Below are 14,181 nucleotides of genomic sequence, written 5' to 3' on the forward strand. Positions count from 1 at the left end.
AGACATGATTCGGAGCTGATGCATATAATGCCAAAACTCGCGACGCCGAACACTCCCTAAGGTGTTCGGTCTTTATGAGTGCGGGCGAAACAACACTCTTTATTAAAAAAGCCCCTAGTGTCCAGGTACGTGCAAAAATTCTGACGTGGCCACATGCCAAGACGCCAGCCTCCTCCTTGGTTATATCAGAAAGAAAAAACCAGGGGATGTGTAGCAACAAGAGACAGTAAAAAAGGTTTACGCAGGGTCTTAATCTAAAAAGAATCCTTTAGGACGGGTCCCTACTGCACGTCTGCGCCTGTGTCTCCGTTGTGCCGTATCCTGGACGGGCGCCGCACGACGTTCATCTGTAAAAGAGAGGAACTGAGTTGAAAACGGGTCGTGCCGAAAAAGTTTAAAATAAGCAAAGTATAAAGTAAGATATATAAGATTGAGCTTTATTGTCTCTTATTGTATATGCGTGGAGCCCCTAGTGCGGGGGTATATGGCTTCTAGGCCTGCATCAATGATGATTTTGCACCGAACTCGTCCATCCGCGTTCGTGGTCTTGAATGACCTATTTCGAAGTTTCTTTGGCCGGTGAGGCCATTTTGCTGTGGGGCTGTCAAAGCGGCCGCACAGTCCTCCGCTTGGGGAGGCGCACTTTAGTGCTTCCCCTTCAAAGAGATGATGCCTCGTGGACCGGGCATCTTAAGCGTAAGAGATGCATAATGCGGTATTGCGTTAAAGCGAGCGAAAGCTTCGCGTCCCAGTAGTGCTTGAAAGCGACTTGAGAACGGGACGATATGGAAGGTCAGCTTTTCGCGGCGGAGGTTATCGGCAGAGCCGAATATGACTTCGAGCCGGAGAAAACCCATACAATGGGTGTCCGGACCAGGTATTACCCCTTGAAAGGAGGTTTTGCTGCGGCGGATTCTTGCTGGGTTTATTCCCCATGTGCTGGATTGTATCCTGATATATCAGGTTTAGTCCACTGCCGCCGTCCATAAGGACATTTGAAAACTGGAGTCCGCCAATTATTGGATCGAGTATCAAGGCAGTCCAGCCTACATTCTTGATATTCCTAGAATAATCTAGCTGATCGAAGATGATCGGTTTTGACAACCAGTGGCAGGACCCTTTGGGGCCGTGTGGTGCGTACCTTTACGGGCGCCGCACGTTTTGTTATGTGAAGTGAGTTCACTGTTTTTACTTCTTGTGGGAAGTTCTTTTGTTTCCTGGTGCTCTGCTTTTGGGGTTCGTCCTCGTCTTCGCTTGGTGTGTCGAGCCCCTTGTGTTCGGCATTGAGTCTGCCGGATTGTTTGAAAACCCAACAGTCTCTGTGGGTATGGTTAGCAGGCTTCCCGGGAGTACTGTGTATCTGACATATCCTGTCCAGGATTTTACTTAGGTTGGATGGATCGTCCCTGTTATCCTGGGGGGGGCGATTTTTCCTGATTTTGTCGTGAGCCTTTGAATCCGGCATTGACTGCCGTGCTCTTCGGACTTTTGTCCTTAGTCCAGCGACGGTCCTTGTTGCGTCGCGGTTTTCCGTTTCCATCCCTAGTTTCGGATGTACTTGGGTCGCTGGGGCTGCACCTTGCCAACCAGCTGTCCTCCCCTGCACAAAAGCGGGTCATGAGGCTTGTTAGTGCGGCCATTGTTCTTGGCTTTTCTTGGCCGAGGTGTCTGGCGAGCCATTCGTCTCGGACGTTATGCCTGAAAGCTGCTAAGGCTTCGGCGTCCGGACAGTCGACTATCTGATTCTTTTTAGTGAGGAATCTATTCCAGAACTGCCGAGCTGATTCTCCGGGTTGTTGAGTTATGTGACTAAGATCGTCTGCATCCGGAGGGCGGACATAGGTCCCTTGAAAGTTTGCTCGGAAAGCATCCTCGAGCTCTTCCCAGCTTCCAATTGTGTTTTCGGGAAGGCTTTTAAGCCAATGCCGGGCTGGCCCTTTAAGCTTAAGGGGTAGATATTTTATGGCGTGGAGATCATCTCCTCTAGCCATGTGTATGTGGAGGATATAATCCTCGATCCAGACTCCAGGGTCTATTGTTCCATCATATGCCTTTATGTTTACAGGTTTGAATCCCTATGGGAATTCATAGTCCAGGACCTCATCGGTGAAACATAGGGGGTGTGCGGCGCCCCTGTATTTGGGTGTGCCGGATTCTGATGATGGCTTCATAGCGTTGCTTACGAGAGCTTGCTTTCTTGGCCCATAAATGGACCTGACTGGGCCATGATGTGAATCCTTAGGTGGGTCGCATGCTGATTTGGGTGCAGCACCGCTTGCCGCTTTATGGGGTCGTCTATCCGACCGTGTGGCTTTTTCATTTTTTGAATGCGAGGTCTCTAGGGCCTCTTCGTCGAATTCAGGCAGTAGCTTTCTTTTCGGATAGCTTTTAGTGCGGCGACTGTCGCTGTACTTATCTGTGGTGTTGATTATTTTGCTCCATCTAATCCGGAGTGCGTCTTCCGTTGTTTTTAGCTTCCGCTTTTGCTTCTTTAGGCTGCGTGCAGTTGTAACGAGCCTCTCGTGGAGGTTCTTCTGCTCCATAGGTTTATTCGGCGTGAGGTCGTCCGGAATGCCGTTTTCGCCGGAGGAGGGATGTTCGGTTTCTCTATCCGTGTTGCCCTATTCGGACGGTTGCTCTAAGGCCTGCTCGTCGTCTACCGGCTCGTCCTGCTCTATGGCTGGGTTTTTGTTGAGGCGGGGCTTGGGTCGGTGTCTACGCCGATGCTTTGATTGCTTTTCGGGGGGTCGATCTCCCGTCCCATCCCTTTTTTCCTCATTGTCGCTTCCTTTAGGGGTATCCACCATGTACACATGGTGAGATGAGGTGGCTGTCCAATGCCCTATGGGCGTTGGTTCGTCGGTATCTCCTGCATCATCATCCATGCTGTCGATGTCTCCGGAGTCGAAGTTGAGCACGTCGTTTAAATTGTCGACAGTGGCTACCAAGTGGGTGGTGGGTGGGCTTTGAATTTCTTCATCGTCCGTATCCCATCATCGCTGACCGTAGTTCGGCCAGGGCTCTCCTGATAAGGAGAGAGTCTTGAGAGAGTTCAGGATATCGCCACAAGGCGACTGCTGAAAGATGTCTGCGGCGGTGAACTCCATTATCGGCGCCCAATCGGATTCGATTGGCAGTGGCGCGGGAGGGTCAGAGTCCGGGGAGGAGTCCGGATCCTCAGAGTAACGGGTAGTGCAGAGTGCGGGGCTAGCGTTCGGCTCGATCGCCTCTGAGATCGCAACCCCTGAGGCAGCGTCCAACCGCTGATCCTCGATCGGCGCAGTAGGCTCTGACTCGATGGTCAAAACCGATGCATATGCAGCCTCCAAGGCGCTGTTCGGCAGCAGAGCTATATCATGCCCATCGAGACAGTGCGGCGCGCTTGGCTGTGGCTTGAATCCGTCGAAGATCAAGTCCCCATGGATGTCAGCCGTGTAGTTTAGGCTTCCAAACCTGACCTGATGGCCAGGGGCGTAGCTTTCGATCTGCTCCAGGTGGCCGAGCGAATTGGCCCGCAGAGCGAAGCCGCCGAAGATGAAGATCTGTCCGGGGAGCAAAGTCTCACCCTGGACTGCATCGTTGTTGATGATCAAAGGAGCCATCGGGCCTAAAGGCGACGACACAGAGTAACTCTCAATGAAAGCACCAATGTCGGTGTCAAAACCAGCAGATCTCGGGTAGTGGGTCCCGAACTGTGCGTCTAGGCTGGATGGTAACAGGAGGCAGGGAACACGATGTTTTACCCAGGTTCGGGCCCTCTTGATGGAGGTAAAACCCTACGTCCTGCTTGATTAATATTGATGATATGGGTAGTACAAGAGTAGATCTACCACGAGATCAAGGAGGCTAAGCCCTAGAAGCTAGCCTATGGTATGATTGTTGTATATGGAGTTGATTGGCTACGAACTACAACCCTCCGGTTTATATAGACACCGGATAGGGTTAGGGTTACACAGAGTCGGTTACAATGGTAGGAGATCCTGAATATCCGCATCGCCAAGCTTGCCTTCCACGCCAAGGAAAGTCCCATCCGGACATGGGACGAAGTCTTCAATCTTGTATCTTCATAGTCCAGGAGTCCGGTTGAAGGTATAGTCCGGCTACCCGAACACACCCTAATCCAGGACTCCCTCAGGCTCCGTCACCACATGTACTTACCGCATGGGCACAGATGGTCGCACACACTTGAACTTGGTTGGGTGGAAGAGATTCCTCGTTGGCAAGAATCTTCGTGCTGGACAGGCCATCCTAATTACTATCAGGAACACCCACCGCCCAGGCTTGAGGTTGATGATCGTCTTCGATATCATCTAGAACTACATATGTGTATGTGGCTATATCATCTAGAACTACATATGATGATCGTCGTCGATATCATGTAGAACTACATATGATGATCGTCGTCGATATCATCTAGAACTAAATATGATGATTGTCGTCGATGTCACCTTGTACTGCTTGAGGATGCATGTTGAGTATATATGAAATTGTTATTTAGTACTCCCTCGGTTCCGAATTACTCGTCGTGGTTTGAGTTCAAATTTGAACTAAAACCACGACGAGTAATTTCGAACCGAGGGAGTACTACCTAGTACCTATAATGCTTTATGAAATTGATATCTAGTAGTACCTAGTATCTGGAAATTGCAGTTTATCGAAGCCGGAATGGGGAAATGGTGAAAGATATAACAGTAGCGCTGGACCGGGAAATCGCTACAGCTAAGTAATAGCAGTGCGTTCCCGAAAAGCGCAGCTGCTATAGTCAATAGTGGTAGCGCGGGTACAGGCAGCGCTACTACTAAGTGTTAGCTGTAGCGCCTTATTGGTAGCGCGGGTACCCGCGCTGCTGATAGGACTAAAACCCGTGCTGCTGCTAGCCTTTTCCCTAGTAGTGCTACCCCTCTATTTATGTGTTGAGCCTTGGGGTCGAAACTTGGAGTAAAAGCCTCCACAAAGTCGGTTTCACCTGAAAGGCAAGAGTCCTTCTCGGACTCCAGGGCCAGACGCCAGGGTTCCCGGCGTCTGGACCCAGACACCAGGGACCCTGGCGTCTGGCCCCTGGACTCCGCAAAACTTCCTTTTGCGCTTTCCAAAAACCTTGCGGGCTTTCCCCTTTGGCACAAATAAAGTGTTCTCGTACCCAAACATTTCGGGAAACATCTGGAACCCCTTCCGGTGACCAAACACTATTATCCCATATATCAAACTTTATCTCCGGACCATTCCGGAGTTCCTCGTCATGTCCGTGATCTCATCCCAGACTCCGAACAACATTCAGTCACAAACATACATAACTCACATAGTACTATATCGTCAATGAACGTTAAGCGTGCGGACCCTACGGGTTCGAGAACTATGTAGACATGACCGAGACACCTCTCTGGTCAATAACCAATAGCGGGACCTGGATGCCCATATTGACTCCTACACATTCTACGAAGATCTTTATCGGTCACACCGCATAACAACATATGTTGTGCCCTTTGTCATCGGTATGTTACATGCCCAAGATTCGATCGTCATTATCTCAATACCTAGTTCAATCTCGTTATTGGCAAGTCTCTTTACTCGTTCTGTAATACATCATCTCGCAACTAACTCATTAGTTGCAATGCTTGCAAGGCTTATAGTGATGTGCATTACCGAGTGGGCCCAGAAATACCTCTCCGACAATCGGAGTGACAAATCCTAATCTCGAAATACGCCAACCCAACAAGTACCTTCGGAGACACCTGTAGAGCACCTTTATAATCACCCAGTTACGTTGTAACGTTTGGTGGCATACAAAGTGTTCCTCCGATAAACGGGAGTTGCATAATCTCATAGTCATAGGAACATGTATAAGTCATGAAGAAAGCAATAGCAACAAACTAAATGATCAAGTGCTAAGCTAATGAAATGGGTCAAGTCAATCACATCATTATCCTAATGATGTAATCCCGTTAATCAAATGACAACTCATGTCTATGGTTAGGAAACATAACCATCTTTGATCAACAAGCTAGTCAAGTAGAGGCATACTAGTGACACTCTGTTTGTCTATGTATTCACACATGTATTATGTTTCCGGTTAATACAATTCTAGCATGAATAATAAACATTTATCATGATATAAGGAAATAAATAATAACTTTATTATTGCCTCTAGGGCATATTTCCTTCAGTCTCCCACCTGCACTAGAGTCAATAATCTAGTTCACATCGCCATGTGATTTAATACCAATAGTTGACATCACCATGTGATTAACACCCATAGTTCACATCAACATGTGACCAACACCCAAAGGGTTTACTAGAGTCAATAATCTAGTTCACATCGCTATGTGATTAACACGCAAAGAGTACTAAGGTGTGATCATGTTTTGCTTGTGAGAGAAGTTTAGTCAACGGGTCTGCCACATTCAGATTCGTAAGTATTTTGCAAATTTCTATGTCAACAATGCTCTGCACGGAGATACTCTAGCTAATTGCTCCCACTTTCAATATGTATCCAGATTGAGACTTTGAGTCATCTGGATCAGTGTAAAAACTTGCATCGACGTAACCCTTTACAACGAACCTTTTGTCACCTCCATAATCGAGAAACATATCCTTATTCCACTAAGGATAATTTTGACCAATGTCCAGTGATCTACTCCTAGATCACTATTGTACTCCCTTGCCAAACTCGGGGCAGGGTATACAATAGGTCTGGTACACAGCATGGCATACTTTATAGAACCTATGGCTGAGGCATAGGGAATGACTTTCATTCTCTCTCTATCTTCTGCCATGGTCGGGTTTTGAGTCTTACTCAACTTCACACCTTGTAACATAGGCAAGAACTATTTCTTTGACTATTCCATTTTGAACTACTTCAATATCTTGTCAAGGTATGTACTCATTGAAAAAACTTATCAAGCGTCTTGATCTATCTCTATAGATCTTGATGCTCAATATGTAAGCAGCTTCACCGAGGTCTTTCTTTGAAAAACTCCTTTCAAACATTCCTTTATGCTTTGCAGAGTAATTCTACATTATCTTCGATCAACAATATGTTATTCACATATACTTATCAGAAATGTTGTAGTGCTCCCACTCACTTTCTTGTAAATACAGGCTTCACCGCAAGTCTGTATAAAACTATATGCTTTGATCAACTTATCAAAGCGTATATTCCAACTCCAAGATGCTTGCACCAGTCCATAGATGGATCGCTGGAGCTTTCATATTTTGTTAGCACCTTTAGGATTGACAAAACTTTCTTGTTGCATCATATACAACTTTTCTTTAATAAATCCATTAAGGAATGTAGTTTTGTTTATCCATTTGCCAGATTTCATAAAATGTGGCAATTGCTAACATGATTCGGACAGACTTAAGCATACATACGAGTGAGAAACTCTCATCTTCGTCAACACCTTGAACTTGTCGAAAACCTTTTTGTGACAATTCTAGCTTTGTAGATAGTAACACTACTATCAGCGTCCGTCTTCCTCTTGAAGATCCATTTAATCTCAATGGCTCGCCGATCATTGGGCAAGTCAATCAAAGTCCATACTTTGTTCTCATACATGGATCTCATCTCAAATTTCATGGCTTCAAGCCATTTCGCGGAATCTGGGCTCATCATCGCTTCCTCATAGTTCGTAGGCTCGTCATGGTCAAGTAACATGACCTCCAGAACAAGATTACCGTACCACTCTGGTGTGGATCTCACTCTGGTTTACCTAAGAGGTTCGGTAGTAACTTGATCTGAAGTTACATGATCATCATCATTAGCTTCCTCACTAATTGGTGTAGGTGTCATAGAAACCGGTTTCTGTGATGAACTACTTTCCAATAAGGGAGCAGATACAGTTACCTCATCAAATTCTACTTTCCTCCCACTCACTTCTTTCGAGAGAAACTCCTTCTCTAGAAAGGATCCATTCTTAGCAACGAATGCCTTGCCTTCGGATCTGTGATAGAAAGGTGTACCCAACAGTCTCCTTTGGGTATCCTATGAAGACACATTTCTCCGATTTGGGTTCGAGTTTATCAGGTTGAAGCTTTTACACATAAGCATCGCAGCCCCAAACTTTAAGAAATGACAACTTTGGTTTCTTGCCAAACCACAGTTCATAAGGCGTCGTCTCAACGGATTTTGATGGTGCCCTATTTAACGTGAATGCGGCCGTCTCTAAAGCATAACCCCAAAATGATAGCAGTAAATAAGTAAGAGACATCATAGATCGCACCATATCTAGTAAGGTACGATTACGATGTTCGGACACACCATTACACTGTGGTGTTCCAGGTGGCGTGAGTAGTGAAACTATTTCACATTGTTTTTAACTGAAGGCCAAACTCGTAACTCAAATATTTTACTTCTGCGATCATATCATAGAAACTTTTATTTTTGTTATGATGATTCTCCACTTCACTCTGAAATTCTTTGAACTTTTCAAATGTTTCAGACTTTGTGTTTCATCAAGTAGATATACTCATATCTGCTCAAATCATCTATGAAGATCAGAAAATAATGATACCTGTCGCGAGCCTCAATATTCATCGGACCACATACATCAGTATGTATGATTTCCAACAAATCTGTTGATTGCCCCATTGTTCCGGAGAACAGAGTCTTAGTCATCTTGCCTATGAGGCATGGTTCGCAAGCATCAACTGATTCATAATCAAGTGATTCCAAAAGCCCATCAGCATGGATTTTCTTCATGCGCTTTACACCAATATGACCTAAACGGCAGTGCCACAAATTAGTTTCACTATCATTATTAACTTTGCATCTTTTAGTTTCAATATTACGAATATGTGTATCACTACGATCGAGATCCAATGAACCATTTTCATTGGGTGTGTAACCATATAAGGTTTTATTTATGTAAACAGAACAACAATTTATGCTCTTACTTAAATGAATAACCGTATTGCAATAAACATGATCAAATCATATTCATGCTCAACGCAAACACCAAATAACAATTATTTAGGTTCAACACTAATCCCAAAAGTATAGGGAGTGTGCGATGATGATCATATCAATCTTGGAACCACTTCCAACACACATCGTCACTTCACCCTTAACTAGTCTATGTTCATTCTGTAACTCCCGTTTCGAGTTACCACTCTTAGCAACTGAACCAGTATCAAATACCGAGGGGTTGCTACGAACACTAGTAAAATACACATCAATAATCTGTATATCAAATATACCTCTGTTCACTTTGCCATCCTTCTTATCCGCCAAATACTTGGGACAGTTCCACTTCCAGTGACCAGTCCCTTTGCAGTAGAAGCACTTAGTCTCAGGCTTAGGACCAGACTTGTGCTTCTTCACTTGAGCAACAACTTTCTTGCCGTTCTTCTTGAAGTTCCCCTTCTTCCCTTTGCCCTTTTCTTGAAACTAGTGGTTTTGTCTACCATCAACACTTGATATTTTTCTTGATTTCTACCTTCGTCGATTTTAGCATTACGAAGAGCTTGGGAATCCTTTCTGTTATCCCTTGCATATCATAGTTCATCACAAAGTTCTACTAACTTGGTGATGGTGACTAGAGAATTCTGTCAATCACTATTTTATCTGGAAGATTAACTCCCACTTGATTCAAACAATTGTAGTACCCAGACAATCTGAGCACATGCTCACTGCTTGAGCTATTCTCCTCCATCTTTTAGCTATAGAACTTGTTGGAGACTTCATATCTCTCAACTCGGGTATTTGCTTGAAATATTAACTTCAACTCCAGGAACATCTCATATGGTCCATGACGTTCAAAATGTCTTTGAAGTCCCGATTATAAGCCGTTTAAGCATGGTGCACCAAACTATCAAGTAGTCATCATATTGAGCTAGCCAAATGTTCATAACATCAGCATCTGCTCCTGCAATAGGTTTGTCACCTAGCGGTGCATCAAAGACATAATTCTTCTGTGCAGCAATGAGGATAAACCTCAGATCACGGATCCAATCCGCATCATTGCTGCTAACATCTTTCAACTTAGTTTTATCTATTAACATATCAAAAATAAAACAGGGGAGCTAAACGCGAGCTATTGATCTACAACATAGATATGCTAATACTACCAGGACTAAGTTCATGATAAATTAAAGTTCAATTAATCATATTGCTTAAGAAATCCCACTTAGATAGACATCCCTCTAATCATCTAAGTGATCACGTGATCCAAATCAACTAAACCATAACTGATCATCACGTGAAATGGAGTAGCTTTCAATGGTGAACATCACTATGTTGATCATATCTACTATATGATTCATGCTCGACCTTTCGGTCTCAGTGTTCCGAGGCCATATCTGCATATGCTAGGCTCGTCAAGTTTAACCTGAGTATTCTGCTTGTGCAAAAACTGGCTTGCACCCGTTGTAGATGGACGTAGAGCTTATCACACCCGATGATCACGTGGTGTCTGGGCACGACGAACTTTGGCAACGGTGCATACTCAGGGAGAACACTTTTATCTTGAAATTTAGTGAGATATCATCTTATAATGCTACCGTCAATCAAAGCAAGATAAGATGCATAAAAGATAAACATCACATGCAATCAATATAAGTGATATGATATGGCCATCATCATCTTGTGCTTGTGATCTCCATCTCCGAAGCACCTTCATGATCACCATCGTCACCGGCGCGACACCTTGATCTCCATCATAGCATCGTCGTCGTCTCGCCAATCTTATGCTTCCACGACTATCGCTACCGCTTAGTGATAAAGTAAAGCATTACAAGGCAATTGCATTGCATACAATAAAGCGACAACCATATGGCTCCTGCCAGTTGCCGATAACTCGGTTACAAAACATGATCATCTCATACAATAAAATTTAGCATCATGTCTTGACCATATCACATCACAACATGCCCTGCAAAAACAAGTTAGACGTCCTATACTTTGTTGTTGCAAGTTTTACGTGGCTGCTACGGGCTTAGCAAGAACCATTCTTACCTACGCATCAAAACCACAACGATGGTTCGTCAAGTTGGTGCTGTTTTAACCTTCGCAAGGACCGGGCGTAGCCACACTCGGTTCAACTAAAGTTGGAGAAACTGACACCCGCCAGCCACCTGTGTGCAAAGCACGTCGGTAGAACTAGTCTCGCGTAAGCATATGCGTAATGTCGGTCTGGGCCGCTTCATCCAACAATACCGCCAAACCAAAGTATGACATGCTGGTAAGCAGTATGACTTATATCGCCCACAACTCACTTGTGTTCTACTCGTGCATATGACATCTACGCATAAAACCAAGCTCTGATGCCACTGTTGGGGAACGTAGTAATTTCAAAAAAAATCCTACGCACACGCAAGATCATGGTGATGCATAGCAACAAGAGGGGAGAGTGTTGTCTATGTACCCTCGTAGACCGTTCGCGGAAGCGTTATATCAATGCAGTTGATGTAGTCATACATCTTCACGATCCGACTGATCCAAGTACCGAAAGCACGGCACCTCCGAGTTCTGCACACGTTCGGCTCGATGACGTCCTCGCGTTCTCGATCCAACAAGAGGGGCGAAGTAGTAGATGAGTTCGGGCAGCACAACGGTGTGGTGACGGTGTTGGTGAAGAACAATCTTCGTAGGGCTTCGCCTAAGCACTACGAAAACTATGACGGAGGATAAACTAGAGGGGACGGGGTTGCCGGCACACGGCTTGGTGTTTCTTGATCTGTCTAGGGTGCTAGCCCTACCCCTCTATTTATATGTTGAGCCTTGGGGTCAAAACTTGGAGTAAAAGCCTCCGCAAAGTCGGTTTCACCCGAAAGGCAAGAGTCCTTCTTGGACTCCAGGGCCAGACGGCAGGGTTCCCGGCGTCTGGACCCAGACGCCAGGGACCCTGGCGTCTAGCCCCTGGACTCCGCAAAATTCCTTTTGCGCTTTCCAAAAACCTTGTGGGCATTCCCCTTTGGCCCAAATAAAGTGTTCTTGTACCCAAACATTTCGGGAAACATCCGGAACCCCTTCCGGTGATTTCCGGAACCCTTCCGGTGACCAAACACTATTATCCCATATATCAAACTTTATCTCCGGACCATTCCGGAGTTCCTCGTCATGTCCGTGATCTCATCCCGGACTCTGAACAACATTCGGTCACCAACATACATAACTCACATAGTACTATATCGTCAATGAATGTTAAGCGTGCGGACCCTACGGGTTCGAGAACTATGTAGACATGACCGAGACACCTCTCTGGTCAATAACCAATAGCGGGGCCTGGATGCCCATATTGACTCCTACATATTCTACGAAGATCTTTATCGGTCACACCGCATAACAACATACGTTGTTCCCTTTGTCGTCGGTATGTTACTTGCCCGAGATTCGATCATCGGTATCTCAATACCTAGTTGAATCTCGTTACCGGCAAGTCTCTTTACTCGTTCTGTAATACATCATCTTGCAACTAACTCATTAGTTGCAATGCTTGCAAGGCTTACAGTGATGTGCATTACCGAGTGGGCCTAGAGATACCTCTCCGACAATCGGAGTGACAAATCCTAATCTCGAAATACGCCAACCCAACAAGTACCTTCGGAGACACATGTAGAGCACCTTTATAATCACCCAGTTACGTTGTGACGTTTTGTGGCACACAAAGTGTTCCTCCGGTAAACGGGAGTTGCGTAATCTCATAGTCATAGGAACATGTATAAGTCATGAAGAAAGCAATAGCAAGAAACTAAACGATCAAGTGCTAAGCTAACGAAATGGGTCAAGTCAATCACATCATTATCCTAATGATGTGATCCCGTTAATCAAATGACAAATCATGTCTATGGTTAGGAAACATAACCATCTTTGATCAACGAGCTAGTCAAGTAGAGGCATACTAGTGACACTCTGGTTGTCTATGTATTCACACATGTATTATGTTTCCGGTTAATACAATTCTAGCATGAATAATACACATTTATCATGATATAAGGAAATAAATAATAACTTTATTATTGCCTCTAGGGCATATTTCCTTCAGTCTCCCACTTGCACTAGAGTCAGTAATCTAGTTCGCATTGCCATGTGATTTAATACCAATAGTTCACATCACCTAAGGTTTATCAATCCGTAGGACAGTAGCAAATTTCCCTCAAGTGGATGACCTAAGGTTTATCAATCCGTAGGAGGCGTAGGATGAAGATGGTCTCTCTCAAGCAACCCTGCAACCAAATAACAAAGAGTCTCTTGTGTCCGCAACTCACCCAATACAATGGTAAATTGTATAGGTGCACTAGTTCGGCGAAGAGATGGTGATACAAGTGCAATATGGATGGCAGATAAAGGTATTTGTAATCTGAAATTATAAAAACAGCAATGTAACTAATGATAAAAGTGAGCGTAAACGGTATTGCAATGTGTGGAAATAAGGCCTAGGGTTCATCCTTTCGCTACTGTAAGTTCCCTCAACAATAATAACATAATTGGATCACATAAATATACCTCAACATGCAACAAAGAGTCACTCCAAAGTCACTAATAGCGGAGAACGAACGAGGAGATTATGGTAGGGTATGAAACCACCTCAAAGTTATTCTTTCCAATCAATCCGTTGGGCTATTCCTATAAGTGTCACAAACAGCCCTAGAGTTCGTACTAGAATAACACCTTAAGACACAAATCAACCAGAACCCTAATGTCACCTAGATACTCCAATGTCACCTCAAGTATCCGTGGGTATGATTATACGATACGCATCACACAATCTCAGATTCATCTATTCAACCAACACAAAGGACCTCAAAGAGTGCCCCAAAGTTCTACCGGAGAATCACGACAAAAACGTGTGCCAACCCCTATGCATAGGTTCATGGGCGGAACCTGCAAGTTTATCACCAAAACATACATCAAGTGAATCACGTGATATCCCATTGTCACCACAGATATCCACGGCAAGACATACATCAAGTGTTCTCAAATATTTAAAGACTCAATCCAATAAGATTACTTCAAAGGGGAAACTCAATTCATTACAAGATAGTAGAGGGGGAAGAAACATCATAGGATCCAAATATAATAGCAAAGCTCGCGATACATCAAGATCGTATCACCTTAAGAACACGAGAGAGAGAGAGAGATCAAACACATAGCTACTGGTACATACCCTCAGCCCCGAGGAAGAACTACTCCCTCCTCGTCATGGAGAGCACCGGGATGATGAAGATGGCCACCGGAGAAGGATT

Source organism: Triticum aestivum, chromosome 1A (genome assembly GCF_018294505.1).
Source record: "Triticum aestivum cultivar Chinese Spring chromosome 1A, IWGSC CS RefSeq v2.1, whole genome shotgun sequence".
Classification (NCBI taxonomy): Eukaryota; Viridiplantae; Streptophyta; class Magnoliopsida; order Poales; family Poaceae; genus Triticum; species Triticum aestivum.